Source organism: Schistocerca gregaria, chromosome 1, assembly GCF_023897955.1.
Source record: "Schistocerca gregaria isolate iqSchGreg1 chromosome 1, iqSchGreg1.2, whole genome shotgun sequence".
Lineage (NCBI taxonomy): Eukaryota > Metazoa > Arthropoda > Insecta > Orthoptera > Acrididae > Schistocerca > Schistocerca gregaria.
In genome coordinates, this window is record NC_064920.1 from 933113660 (window position 1) to 933127245 (window position 13586).

Sequence of the window (13586 nt, forward strand, 5' to 3'; positions counted from 1 at the left end):
CAGGCCGAAAGAGATTCTGTGAGGTATTTGTCGTGTTTTTCCTACCACAAGCCGGGCCCGCTCTGTAAGGTCACCTCGAAAGAGAATCTCGATATTCAATCCAAAATTCTTGGTGACCAAGAATTGCCCTTTCTGCTGCTTCTTGGTTATTTTATGGCGAGTTCCTGTGGTACCAAACTGCTGAGGTCATTGAACCCTAGGTTTACACACTACTTAATGTAACTTACGCGAAGGACAACATACACACCCATGCCCGAGGGAGGACTCGAACCTCCGACACGGGGAGCCGCGCGAACCGTGGCAAGGCGCCCGTGATAGATTTGTTAGGACACTCTTGTCTGCTAAGGTGATAAAACCTGAGTTCAGGTGTATTACGACAGGCAGTTAATTTCTAACGTAATTCTGAAAATATCTGTTTCGATACTTCACCATATCCTGTTATCCGACTGCTTCTTGCAGTTCTAGCAGACTGCTGCAGCAGCGTCGTTCGAGAAAAATCGGCTGTCCGTCCGCAGATTGCACCCTGGGCAGGAACAGCTCCAGACGCAGCTGTTCGTCGGAGAGTTCGAGAAACTCACCCGACCGAGTTAACTGGGGAAAGACTCTTGCGGCCCGAGGAAAGACAATGGAAACTTTCCGACGTAGCAAGACGTCGCTCTGCAGAGCACAAAATCGCGTTACTGCCACTCTCAGGATACATACCACTGACAGAACTGATCTCAACCTCTGAGCCTCATGAGGCAGCTTAAGATCGCTTTTGTAGACACTGCCCTTTCAAGTAAGCTAAAAATTTGAGAAAATTAAGCGACATTAGGAAATAAATTTTATTGTTATCTTTTCTGATTGCAGTACGTGCGCGCCCTGTAAGACACTGTACGTAAATGGCACTTTTGACTTTGATATTCGCCTGTCAATTTACATCTCGTCCGTTTTCACAGCTTTTCTGTGCTCAGAACTATTGCCAGGTTGGACTGCACATTTGTCGCTAATCTGAACTCATAGGAAAGCGTGGTCTACGATACATATAGAATTACAACCGTCAGTTTTAACTTTTCCCGTGACGTGAAGGAAATACCTACTACGGTAATCATCAGGACGAAACGTGTCTCAGGAGAAAATCTGCATATTCAACTCTTCGGATGAGTCGGTTTTCTGTCAGAAGAAAGCCTTCAAAAAATTATTAACAACGAACTAAATTTCAAAACAAATTTCACGTGAAATATTGAGCGAATGTACTAGGTATTAATGTGCTTCTTGGAGAACTCACAGTAACGCTAAAGTAATTTGCCACAAAGAACAGATCTCCTAATTATATGTTGTTGACAGTCAGTTTAACAAAGACGTAATTACCTGACGAGTAACAATAGTAAATAAGAGAAAGACGACGCTAACGAAAGCATACATGTTTAATGGATTAGAGAATTCAGTGAAAGTTTTTACACTGTAAAGAAATGTAAGCGCTGTATGGAGAAGAAGCTCTGCGATGAATGTGTTTCACCATCCACAGCAGTCCAAGTTATAAGTTTAGCAGCAAGGTTTGCTTTTAAAGAAAAAAGAAATTCTGTCAAAGTACGAATTGTAAATTCAGACATGACCAAAGTGAAAGCAAAATATAGAAATAAGGATCATGTGATGAATACTGAAAGTCGATAAAATACTTTTGAATGTGTTGAAAAACGTTGTCCGTGTGTAAACCAAACTTCTGAATGGTAGGCGAACAAGTGCAACTTAGCTTACACATGAGCATACATTCATAAATAATCCACCTTTAAATGAAATTTACTTGTTTTGAGTGTAATATCATTAAATACTAAATTACTGAAAATGTAAGTAATTGAAACATTACTGAGCACTTCTGGGTGTACAGAGACGAGAGAGTTAATTGTTTCCACTCCGGCCGAGTCTGGAGCCGAGCGACCGCTACGGTCGCAGGTTCGAAAAACTGGTTCAAATGGCTCTGAGCACTATGGGACTTAACAGCTGTGGTCATCAGAACTACTTAAACCTAACTAACGTAAGGACATCACACACATCCATGCCCGAGGCCGGATTCGAATCTGCAACCGTAGCAGTCGCGCGGTTCCGGACTGAGCGCCTAGAACCGCTAGACCACCGCGGCCGGCTCGCAGGTTCGAATCCTGCCTCAGGCATGGATGTGTGTGATGTCCTTAGGTTAGTTAGGTTTAAGTAGTTCTACGTTCTAGGAGGCTGATGACCACAGCAGTTGCGTCCCATAGTGCTTAGAGCCATTTGAACCATTTTTTTGATAAATAATAAATATGTACTACGGGAGGAAACGAGATTTACTTCTTGAAAAGGCAGGCTAGACGAAGAAACGTGACAAAACAACGCGTCGGAAGTAGACGGATGTTAAAGCCAAATAGGAAAATCAGTACGTTGGAAGACGTTAGCCAGAGGACCGGAGCCCGTGATACGAACTGAGGGAGGATTTCATCAAAACAATTAAGGAAAACTCTTAAACACAAATGAATCTCACCTGAGTTTTCGTGCTTGCAGCCTATGACATCGATATCTTGTATTGATATTTCAGCTAAAAATCATTTTGTAATCTTGATACGAGTTTTATAGTGGAGATGATTGGTGTACGTCACTGACTTCGTTCCTAAAGTAGGTGTGGAGGCAGATGTGCATAATTCACTGCTGTGTGAAGGCCTCTGTCACGACTAGCGCGCCCTGTCGAATATTACTCCATCTGAGCTGAGGAGAAGCTTGTGTAACGACGACACAGCTTGCACACTCTTTGTCAAATTGTGGGACTGCGGGTGAAAATTCAAAGTAAAAAAAAATTGAACTGTAAAATCATATATTTGTTAAACCCTCTATAGATTAATATCTTTGCTGCAAGAAAAAGACAATTCGTTAGGAAAGGAAGACTTCTATTTGCGATAGTAGGGGTATTTAGTGCACGGACGCAGCGTTCGCTCCACTTCAGCACGTGGCCCGAGTCTTTAGAATGTATTGTACAGCCTGTATTTCTATAAGAAGAGCGCCATTAGGAAACCCACTCTGAAAATTGATGTGACGTATTGAGATGAAAGGCCTTATGTTTCAGAAAATGACGTATGGTCATACCAAAAGATCAAATTATGTGGCAGTGAAGTAACGGCTCTACAGTAAGTATTATTGTACGAATGTGATCGAATGAAGACTAGCAATAAGCAAACATGTTTACTGTAGGTGACAAGCCGACGGACACACAGTTTTCACCCGTTTATATAAGGAAAATAGCAAAGTCACGGTTCATCAAAAATTACCTTGGGTTACGACAGTTACGTTATTGACTGTGCTCTACAAGATGCAAGTCTCCGATCCCTACGGTGTCATCTTCTAAGAGAGAGGCAAAAAGAGGAGATAAGAAATATTTTTATATGGGTAATGGTGTCACGATCATGAAAAATGCTCAAATGTGAGAATTCATAAGGGACCAAACTGCTGAGCCCATCAGTCCCTAGACTTACACACAACCTAAACTAACTTCAACTAACTCAGGCAAACAAAAACACACACATACAACCATGCCCGGCGGGAGGGTTCGCCCAAGCCGTGATATGGAGCCTCTAACCGCGCTGCCACTCCGAGCGACGCGATCATCAAACTTCAGGTCATAAATCACATTCCATGTATAAATATATAGATGTTTAAAGCTCCCGTTACTAAATCTCGGCGACACCTGTTAGCAAACAGCAGCATCCCCACAAATAAATTCTCCACATGAAGTGTAACATCGTTCTATTTCCAGAAATTAACGCATACGAAAAATCTCGTCTAATGCGACACTGAACAAGCAACTAAACAACATCGTAGAATAACTGTATCTACATCATACTCTGCAAGCTACCTAATGGTGTGTTGTGGAGGGTACTTTCGGTACCACAATCTGATCCTTCCAGCCACGTTCCACTTGTGAATAGTGCGTGGGAAGAATGATTGTCGGTTAACCTCTGTATTGGCTCTAACGTCTTGATTTTTCTCCTCGTGGTCAATACACGAGATGTATGTGGGGAGGGGGAGAGGGGGGGGGCGGACGACGAAGTAACATGTTTCCCGACTCCTCCTGAAAAGTGCTGTCCCGAAATTTCAATTGTAAATCTCTCCGTGATGCACAATGAATCACTTGTAACGTCTGACAGTGGCAGTAACGCTCTCTCGCCAACTAAACGATCCTGTGACGAAACGCGCCGCTCTTCGTGGGATCTTCTTTATCTCCTCCATCAGTCCTACCTGACAGGGATTCCAGATAGATGAACAATATTCAAGAATCGGGTGAACAAGCGCCTTATAAGCCACTTCTTTCGTAGATAGGTTACAGATTAATATTCTTTCAATGAATCTGAGTCTTGTGTCTGCTTTTGCCCCTATCTGTTTTTCCTATGTATGTGCAATATGTTACATTAACATTATATATGCCAGAGTCTGCACCATTCATCAATTCTCTGCAGATCGTCCTGCAAATTATTACTATCATCAGAGCTTGCTACTTTGGTATAAACAACTGCATCATCTGTGAATAGCCTTAAAGAGCATCCGACGCTTTCTACTAGATTATTTGTAAATATTGTGAACAGCAACGGTCCTATCACACTGCCCTATGGTACTCTGGATATTACCTTTACCTCCGTCAATTTGGTTCTATTGATATGTTGAGTTCTATCTGCAAGAAAGTCTTGAATCCAACCGCAGTTCTGTTCCGATACTCCGTAAGCACGTATTTTTTTCATTAAACAGCAATGCGGGACTGTGTGAAATGCCTTACTGAAGTCAAGGAACACGTCATCAGCCAGAGCACCGTTGTCCACTGCTGTGTGGATCTCATGGAGGAACAGAGGGAGCTGAGTTCAGCAGGATTTCTGTTTTCGGAATCCATGTCGATTTTTATAGAGGAACTGTTCACTTTCAAAAACCGTTATAATTCTTGAGCATAAAACATGCTCCATAATTCTACAACAGACTGACGTCGACGATATACACTCCTGGAAATGGAAAAAAGAACACATTGACACCGGTGTGTCAGACCCACCATACTTGCTCCGGACATTGCGAGAGGGCTGTACAAGCAATGATCTCACGCACGGCACAGCGGACACACCAGGAACCGCGGTGTTGGCCGTCGAATGGCGCTAGCTGCGCAGCATTTGTGCACCGCCGCCGTCAGTGTCAGCCAGTTTGCCGTGGCATACGGAGCTCCATCACAGTCTTTAACACAGGTAGCATGCCGAGACAGCGTGGACGTGAACCGTATGTGCAGTTGACGGACTTTGAGCGAGGGCGTATACTGGGCATGCGGGAGGCCGGGTGGACGTACCGCCGAATTGCTCAACACGTGGGGCGTGAGGTCTCCACAGTACATCGATGTTGTCGCCAGTGGTCGGCGGAAGGTGCACGTGCCCGTCGACCTGGGACCCGACTGCAGCGACGCACGGATGCACGCCAAGACCGTAGGATCCTACGCAGTGCCGTAGGGGACCGCACCGCCACTTCCCAGCAAATTAGGGACACTGTTGCTCCTGGGGTATCGGCGAGGACCATTCGCAACCGTCTCCATGAAGCTGAGCTACAGTCCCGCACACCGTAAGGCCGTCTTCCGCTCACGCCCCAACATCGTGCAGCCCGCCTCCAGTAGTGTCGCGACAGGCGTGAATGGAGGGACGAATGGAGACGTGTCGTCTTCAGCGATGAGAGTCGCTTCTGCCTTGGTGCCAGTGATGGTCGTATGCGTGTTTGGCGCCCTGCAGGTGAGCGCCACAATCAGGACTGCATACGACCGAGGCACACAGGGCCAACACCTGGCATCATGGTGTGGGGAGCGATCTCCTACACTGGCCGTACACCTCTGGTGATCGTCGAGGGGACACTGAATAGTGCACGGTACATCCAAACCGTCATCGAACCCATCGTTCTACCATTCCTAGACCGGCAAGGGAACTTGCTGTTCCAACAGGACAATGCACATCCGCATGTATCCCGTGCCACCCAACGTGCTCTAGAAGGTGTAAGTCAACTACCCTGGCCAGCAAGATCTCCGGATCTGTCCCCCATTGAGCATGTTTGGGACTGGATGAAGCGTCGTCTCACGCGGTCTGCACGTCCAGCACGAACGCTGGTCCAACTGAGGCGCCAGGTGGAAATGGCATGGCAAGCCGTTCCACAGGACTACATCCAGCATCTCTACGATCGTCTCCATGGGAGAATAGCAGCCTGCATTGCTGCGAAAGGTGGATATACACTGTACTAGTGCCGACATTGTGCATGCTCTGTTGCCTGTGTCTATGTGCCTGTGGTTCTGTCAGTGTGATCATGTGATGTATCTGACCCCTGGAATGTGTCAATATAGTTTACCGTTCCTGGGACAATGAATTCACGGTGTTCTTATTTCAATTTCCAGGAGTGTAAATCTATAATTGTGTGGATCTGTCTTACGGCCTTTCTTAAAAACGGGAATGACCTGCCCGTTTTCCCATTCGGTAGGTAACTTTCGTTGCTCAAGCGACGTACGATAAGTTATTGCTAGAAAGGGAGCAAGGTCTTTCGCGTAATCTCTATAGAATCTTATAGGTATCTCATCTGGTCTTGAAGCCTTTCCACTACTAAGCTATTGCAGCTGCTTTCCAATTCCGCGATCGGTTATCACAATATCTGCCATTTCGACGTTTGCACGACGATTCGAAGGATGGACAGTGTTAAGATCTTCCGCCGTGAAACAACTTCGGAAGGTAGGTAAATAACGTGGACGATTAGGACAAGGCCACAGTTCATTAAGATGTACTTGCATTCTCTCAATGATGAACCGTACCAATCAGAGGAAAAAAACAAAGAAGAGTAGTAGTATGGTACTCTGCCTTAAGGCAGGTCTCCCACTTTTGTCTGTCCATAGCCAGTCTTTTCATTACTGAAAATTTGTGTCCTTTGATACTGTCCAGCATTTGATATCTTCTTTTTCCTCTTCCCCTTTTACCCTCCACCATTCCCTCCAAAGAAGATATAACAGAGAAAAATAAGAAATAAGAAACTCAACCACAGAGGTGGCCAAAGACTTACGGTATAGTGACCTTCGTTCTACCGACGGCCATGCGAAGAGAGTGGAGCAGCGTACAGGTTTTCGGGTAACTTCTTGCCACTAAAAGGAGTATGAAATTAGCAGTTCAAATGGTGCTATTATACAAATCGACTTTAAAACTGTATATTGAAAAATATAATCTAAGGACATGTAGCGCTGTAATTGAAAGAGTGATCATCTCTCCATTGGCGAAAGATTCCGGATTAGTCCCACAGTCGGATCTTTGGGAGGGGGCTGCCAAGGGGAAGTAACTATGGGGAAATTATGGAATAACCAATGATGGGACAGCCTGGATTGTCAGAAGTTTGAATGTTGTAGAAAATATAGAAAATCTGTTAGCGGAAATACGAACACTCAGTATACAGTGAAGCGCCAAAGAAACTAGTGTAGGCATTCGTATTCAAATACAGTGATGTGTAAACAGGAAGAATATGCCGCTGCGGTCGGCCTATGTATGACAAAAAATATCTGGAACACTTATTATATCGGTTACTGCGGCTACAAAGACAAAGTTATCAAGATTTAAAGGAGTTTGAACGTGGTGTATAGTCGGCGCACGAGCAACAGGACACAGCAGCTTGATATGGCGATTTTCTCGTACGACACTTTCACGAGTGTGTCGTGAATATCAGGAAACCGGTAAAACATTAAATCTGCGACATCGCTGCGGTCGGAAAAAGATTCTGCAAGAACGGGACCAAGGAAGACTGAAGAGAAACTTTAAACGTGACAGAAGTGCAACCCTTCCGCAAATTGCTGCAAATTTCAGTGCTCGCCATCAACAAGTGTCAGCATGGGAACCATTCAACGAAACATCATTGATGTGGGCTTTCGGAGCCGAAGGCCCAATAGTGTACCCATGATGACTGTTCGATACAAAGCCTTACGCCTCTACTGGGCCTGTCATCACTGCCACTGGACTGTTGATGACTGGAAATGTGTTGTCTGGTAGGACGAGTCTCGTTTCAAATCGCATCGATCGGATGTCTAGTGCATGTGCGTTTCATGCATTTAACTGCTTTTAAAATACCAAATTTAAAATTAGTAACTCACTACTCCAGCGCTTTGTCTAAAAACTTTTTAAAATATTACAATTTCAATCCAAAAAGTGTAGTGTGTCACTTGGAAGATTTCTATACATACGACATTCAAACATAAGTTAGCGCCTCATCATACGTTGTTGGATCCATTGTCAAATGTGTGGTATTTCAAAAAGTTTTAGACAACGATGCTTATAGTAGAGGGCCACTACTTCTAAATCATTTATTTTAAAAGATGATTAAGTGAATGACACACACACACATACACTAGACAGATTTATCGACTCTCATGTCGGAAAGAGATGTTATGTGATTCAAACCTCGGAAAATACAGTTTTAAATCTGCCTAAACCATCGTCAGGATGTAATAAACCTGTATTTTGCAATAGACTGGCGGTTATTTATAGTCCATTGAAAGTCAGAACTTTGCTAAAATTAAAAGCGAAAGTGTCAACATTATGAGTGCAATGGCAACTCCAAGTGCAGAGGAGAGAATGAGTAGGTGCAAGGAGTACACGGAAGGCCTCTACGAGGGGAGGACTTATGTCATAACGTGATTGACTCCTAAATAAAGAGTTCAACGGTCTTATTTGGCTTGTGAGAATTACCAGGTAGGCACTTCTCTCATTAAAGTTTCTGAGCCTCTCCAGGAAGTTGTAGCAACTTGGAACTGTAGGCTACACAGAAAAGGCTCGTTATGCAACGTCATGTGATGGACAGAAGTCACAAATATATGACTCAAAAATTACGTTACACAACACTCAACGACCAAAGCAGGAGCATTAGAAGAACCATACGAAGCACCAACCAAATTAGAATGCGGTTAAAATTGCGATTAACAAGTTTAGCAGTAGAACCTGATTCTACTGGTCACATTGTTAAACAAAATGAGATGTGTTGAATGGAAAATTACACACATCTTAGAAAACAAGCAAGAACAGAGAGCACAGTCAAGGCACATGCGTCTAACCTTTTCTTTCAGCAACGGCCGTCAGTTCGAGAGCACTGACAAAGTTATTAACCAATTTACAGCCAATCTAGATGCGGCCGACAATTATGCTACTTTAGAAATCATTACTTTCGAAGTATTACGTATTGTCGTAAGCAGTGAAAGTAGGTATGAAGCAACTTGCAACGATCTATCACAGCCGTTTCACGAAAAATTTCAGGTTTAATTGATACGGATGGAACAGATATTTGCAACGAAATACTGTTTTGCAGCTACGTAAGTTCACATTCACAGAAGTAATAGGATAGTATGGACTTTCGAACTTTCGTAATGGTGAATACTGGTAATGTACTCCTACCACGTTAAATAAAAAGAGGTGCTAAATTTTGATTTCCCAGATCATTGGACAGTAATAAGCTGGAACGATAGAGGGTGTTTTTCATCAAAATCGTGACTACACAGAGAAGTCTTATAAAATTGGCCTGGTAAAACAAATCTAAAACAGCAATTTTTTTTATTTCATGAGGCTTATTCTAGCAATAAACATAACCTTTTACATCAGGGAACGAAGATGAAAGAATTTGATGAATAAGTCTTTCGCATCATATCAAGTTATTTTCATTGGAACCTAACCTCGTTTGAAGGGTAATCTAGTATGACTAGCCCCTGTCGGTGGTCGCATGTACCAGAGTGTTGGACCCGATACTGGTGTGATACAGTCAGCTACGATTATCTCCTTTGTCAATTTCTTCGACTCAAAGAGCACGTCTTCACTACGTACTCAGTTATTTGTTCTACGTATTTCAATCTCTGACTTCTCCCGTAACTTTAGCCTCTAAGGTAGATGTCATAATAGATGTCTTCCCCTTCTCAGTGTTTTCGATATGTTTTTTTTTTTTTTAGTTTCCGATTCTGCGGAGAATTCATTTCTTGGCAGTAAGAGATTAGTGTTTAATGTCCCGCCGCCGACGAGGTTATTAGAGAGTGAGCACAGGCTCGGAATAGGGAAGGATGGAGAAGGAAAGCGACAGTGCCTTTTGGAAGGAACCACCCCTACATTTGCCTTAAGCGATTTAGGAAATCATGGAAAAGCTGAATCAGGATGGCCGGATGCGGATTTGAACGATCGTCCTCCCGAATGCGAGTCCAGTGTGCTAACCGCGGCCCTATCCCGTTCGGTAATTCATTTCTTACCAGTCCACCTAATTTTCGACATACTTCTGTTGCGCAACGTCTCAAACGCATTGATTCCTTTCTTTCCTATATTTCACACAGTCTATGATCAACCTTTAAAACAATTTTGTGCACTAAACATACAATCAACGAAATTTCTCTCTTAAATTAAGACCAGTGTTTGATGCTAAAAGACTTATTTTTTTAGGAATCCACTCTTAGTTTATGTTAATCTGTTTTCTATATCATTCTTGCTTCGTCTGTAATACATTGTCCAAAATAGCATGTAACCTCCCCACAAAATAAAATAATATTCTCATTTAGCGTAACTACCCAACAGTGAAAATATAATACGATGTGACAAACCTATAACCTTTCAATAATTGACAGTCAAGTTAACCTGGTAAATTCTGGACGTCAGCAATGCCGCGTCATGGCCCTGATACATCATTCTGAATAAACTGAAAAATCTTACCTTAATTAGATCGCCGGATAACGCCTATATATATCTGCTCCTATAAGAAATTTTTCCTGGCGCAGCTAAGTGCAATGCTGGCCGATAGATTTGTCTTATAAAAGAGGAATGAACTGACTTTTGTTTTCAATAATCGGGATGGCCAAGGATTGGAGAAATTATTGAATTGTTTGAATTGAGATTAATGTCAAAAGTTACTTTTTATGAGAAAGATTATTATTAACAGATCTTTTTTTAACATTTACATGGGACTTGATGTAACAATACTACATATGCGCGAGGCTGCTTTTACCTTGTCCTACAACGCTCAGGCTCTGCCAGCGCTGCGCACGACCGGCCCAGCCAACACGATACATCAGACACGACTGCTCACTAGCAACAACTAACTGCTACTGCTACACAGTTCCTACTGCAGTCAATACTGCTCTTTGGTCTCAGATTCTCTTCTAGCTTACATATCCCAGGCAGCGCGTGAGCAATACATCGAAATTACATCAGCTCGAGTGCGCTAGCAACAAATTTTTTAATTACGGACCTCTTACAAGCAGAATTCCTTTCTTCATGGTCACCAATTTTCAAGTTGAGTTGATCGTTAATCTCATTTTTGCTAGTCTTAATTACTTTTGCCTTTCACCGATTTTCCTCTTGACCTATAAACTGTACCCATTAGGCTATTTATTCCATTCAACACATCTTATTCGTCTTTGGCATATAATTCATTTTCTGGAAATTTGCCTTCGTTTTAGAAAGTCAAACTATTTTATAAGTCAAAAAAACCTGTGTACGTATTTATGATCAAATGGAACGTGAGAACTGTCTCCATGGTGCCTTTAACTCCCCTAAAGCCAAAAGAGATCATCGTCTAACAGAAGCTAACTATCCTAAGAAAGCCAATTAGAAATCATCAAATATCGGTTGCGAATGATAACTCGAGGAACATAGTACAACCCAGCATGTATCTGTCCCACACGGACTATAAGGACAAGATTACATAAATGGGAAATTTGTGGTAAGGTTTTATGGGAACAAATTTCTGAGGTCATTGGTCCAAAGCCTACACACTATTTAATCTAACTTAAACTTACTGACGCTAAGGACAACATACACACCCATGCCCGAGGGAGAACTCGAACCTCCGAAGCGGGGATCTGCGCGGACCGTGACAAGACGCCCCTGACCGCGAGGCTACCGCGCGAGGCAAAAAAAAATTGTTCAAATGGCTCTGAGCACTATGGGACTCAACTGCTGTGGTCATTAGTCCCCTAGAACTTAGAACTACTTAAACCTAACTAACCTAAGGACGTCACACACCACGCGAGACCACCGCGGCCGGCCCGGCGCAGCAATTACATAAACAACAGCGAGCGTGGTGATATTTAAGCATTGTTCCCGCGCTCCATATGGAAATGGAACGGTAAGAGGCCCTGAAAATTAGTAGGTTGCCACGCAGTTCACACTGGTTTGCAACATATGACGTATATGTGCTCTGAGGTGACAAAAGTTACGGGTTAGTGATATGCATATATACAGATGGCAGCAGCATCGCTACCACGAGGTATAAAAGAGTCATGCACTGGCGGAAATGTTGTTTGTACTCAAGTGATTCATGCGGGAAGGTTTCCGACCGGATTATTTGCACACGACTGGTTCAAAAAAATGGCTCTGAGCACTATGGGACTTAACATCTGAGGTCATCAGTCCCCTAGAACTTAGAACTACTTAAACCTAACTAACCTAAGGACATCACACACATCCATGCCCGAGGCAGGATTCGAACCTGCAACCGTAGCGGTCGCGCGGTTCCAGACTGTAGCGCCCAGAACCGCTCGGCCAACTCGGCCGGCCACACGACTGGAATTAGACTTTGAACACGGGATGGTAGTTGGAACTCGACGCGGACAACGCAGTTCTCACTTAACGACTGTATGCAGCGCCATACGCGTAGAATTGTCAGCGATAATAGACAAGAGACATTGCGTGAAATATCCCCATAAATCAATGTGGGACGAACGTTCGGAAAATGCGCCGAAATCTGGGGTTCATGTTCAAAGGCAATAGACGACCGATGCGATAACAGCACGGCATCGCCTGCAGCGCGTCTCCTGGGTTCTTGGCCTTATCGGTTGGACCCTAGACGACTTGAAAACCGTATCCTGATCAGATGAGCCCCGATTTGGTAAGTGCTGATCACTGGGTTTGAGTGTGAGGCAGAGTCCACGAAGCCTTGGATCCAAGTTGTCAACAAGACACTGTGCAAGCTGGTGGGGGCTCCATAATGGGCTGTGTTGTGTTTATATAGAATAGATTGGGTCCTCTGGTCCAACTGAATGGATCATTACCTGGAAATATTAGGCTACTTGGAGCCCATTTGATGCCCTTCATGGAGTCGTGAATTCGTGCGAATAATTGTGCCACGCACCAGTAACATTTCAGCAATTATGGCTATAGAGGCAGCACTTCTCAATATTTCTGCAGGGTACTTCCAGCGAGGTTTTGAGTTCCCATGGCACGTCGAACTGCTGCACTAGGTCGGGAAAAAGGATGTCCCCCACGATATTGGAAGATTTCCCAAGGCTTTTGTAGGCTCAGTGCAGATGTAGGTGCTCACCTTCCTGTATATTATACCTGTCAGCAACTTTGACACCTGCCCTGTTTAGTTGATTGTACGATTGTTTGCGCACTTATCTGCCTTTGGAGTCTTCAGAATTGTGTGGATGATACTTGTCCAAAAGTCTGATGCTACATCTCCAGTCTCACAGATTCTATGAACAAACTAGATTATTCGTTTGTTAGCCGCTTTCTCGGTGATGACAGCCCTAGAGGCCTGTTTAGCATGACGTAGTTAATGAAAGCTCCAAACAGGGGACAATCTAT

General features: G+C 43.7%; 1 protein-coding gene across 1 annotated transcript in view; it reads left to right on the forward strand.

Moving 5' to 3' along the window:
* The window catches only part of LOC126309833 (discoidin domain-containing receptor tyrosine kinase B-like), a 271956-nt gene that overhangs the window by 24280 nt on the left and 234090 nt on the right, over positions 1–13586 (forward strand). The gene's annotated exons all lie outside the window — the stretch shown is intronic.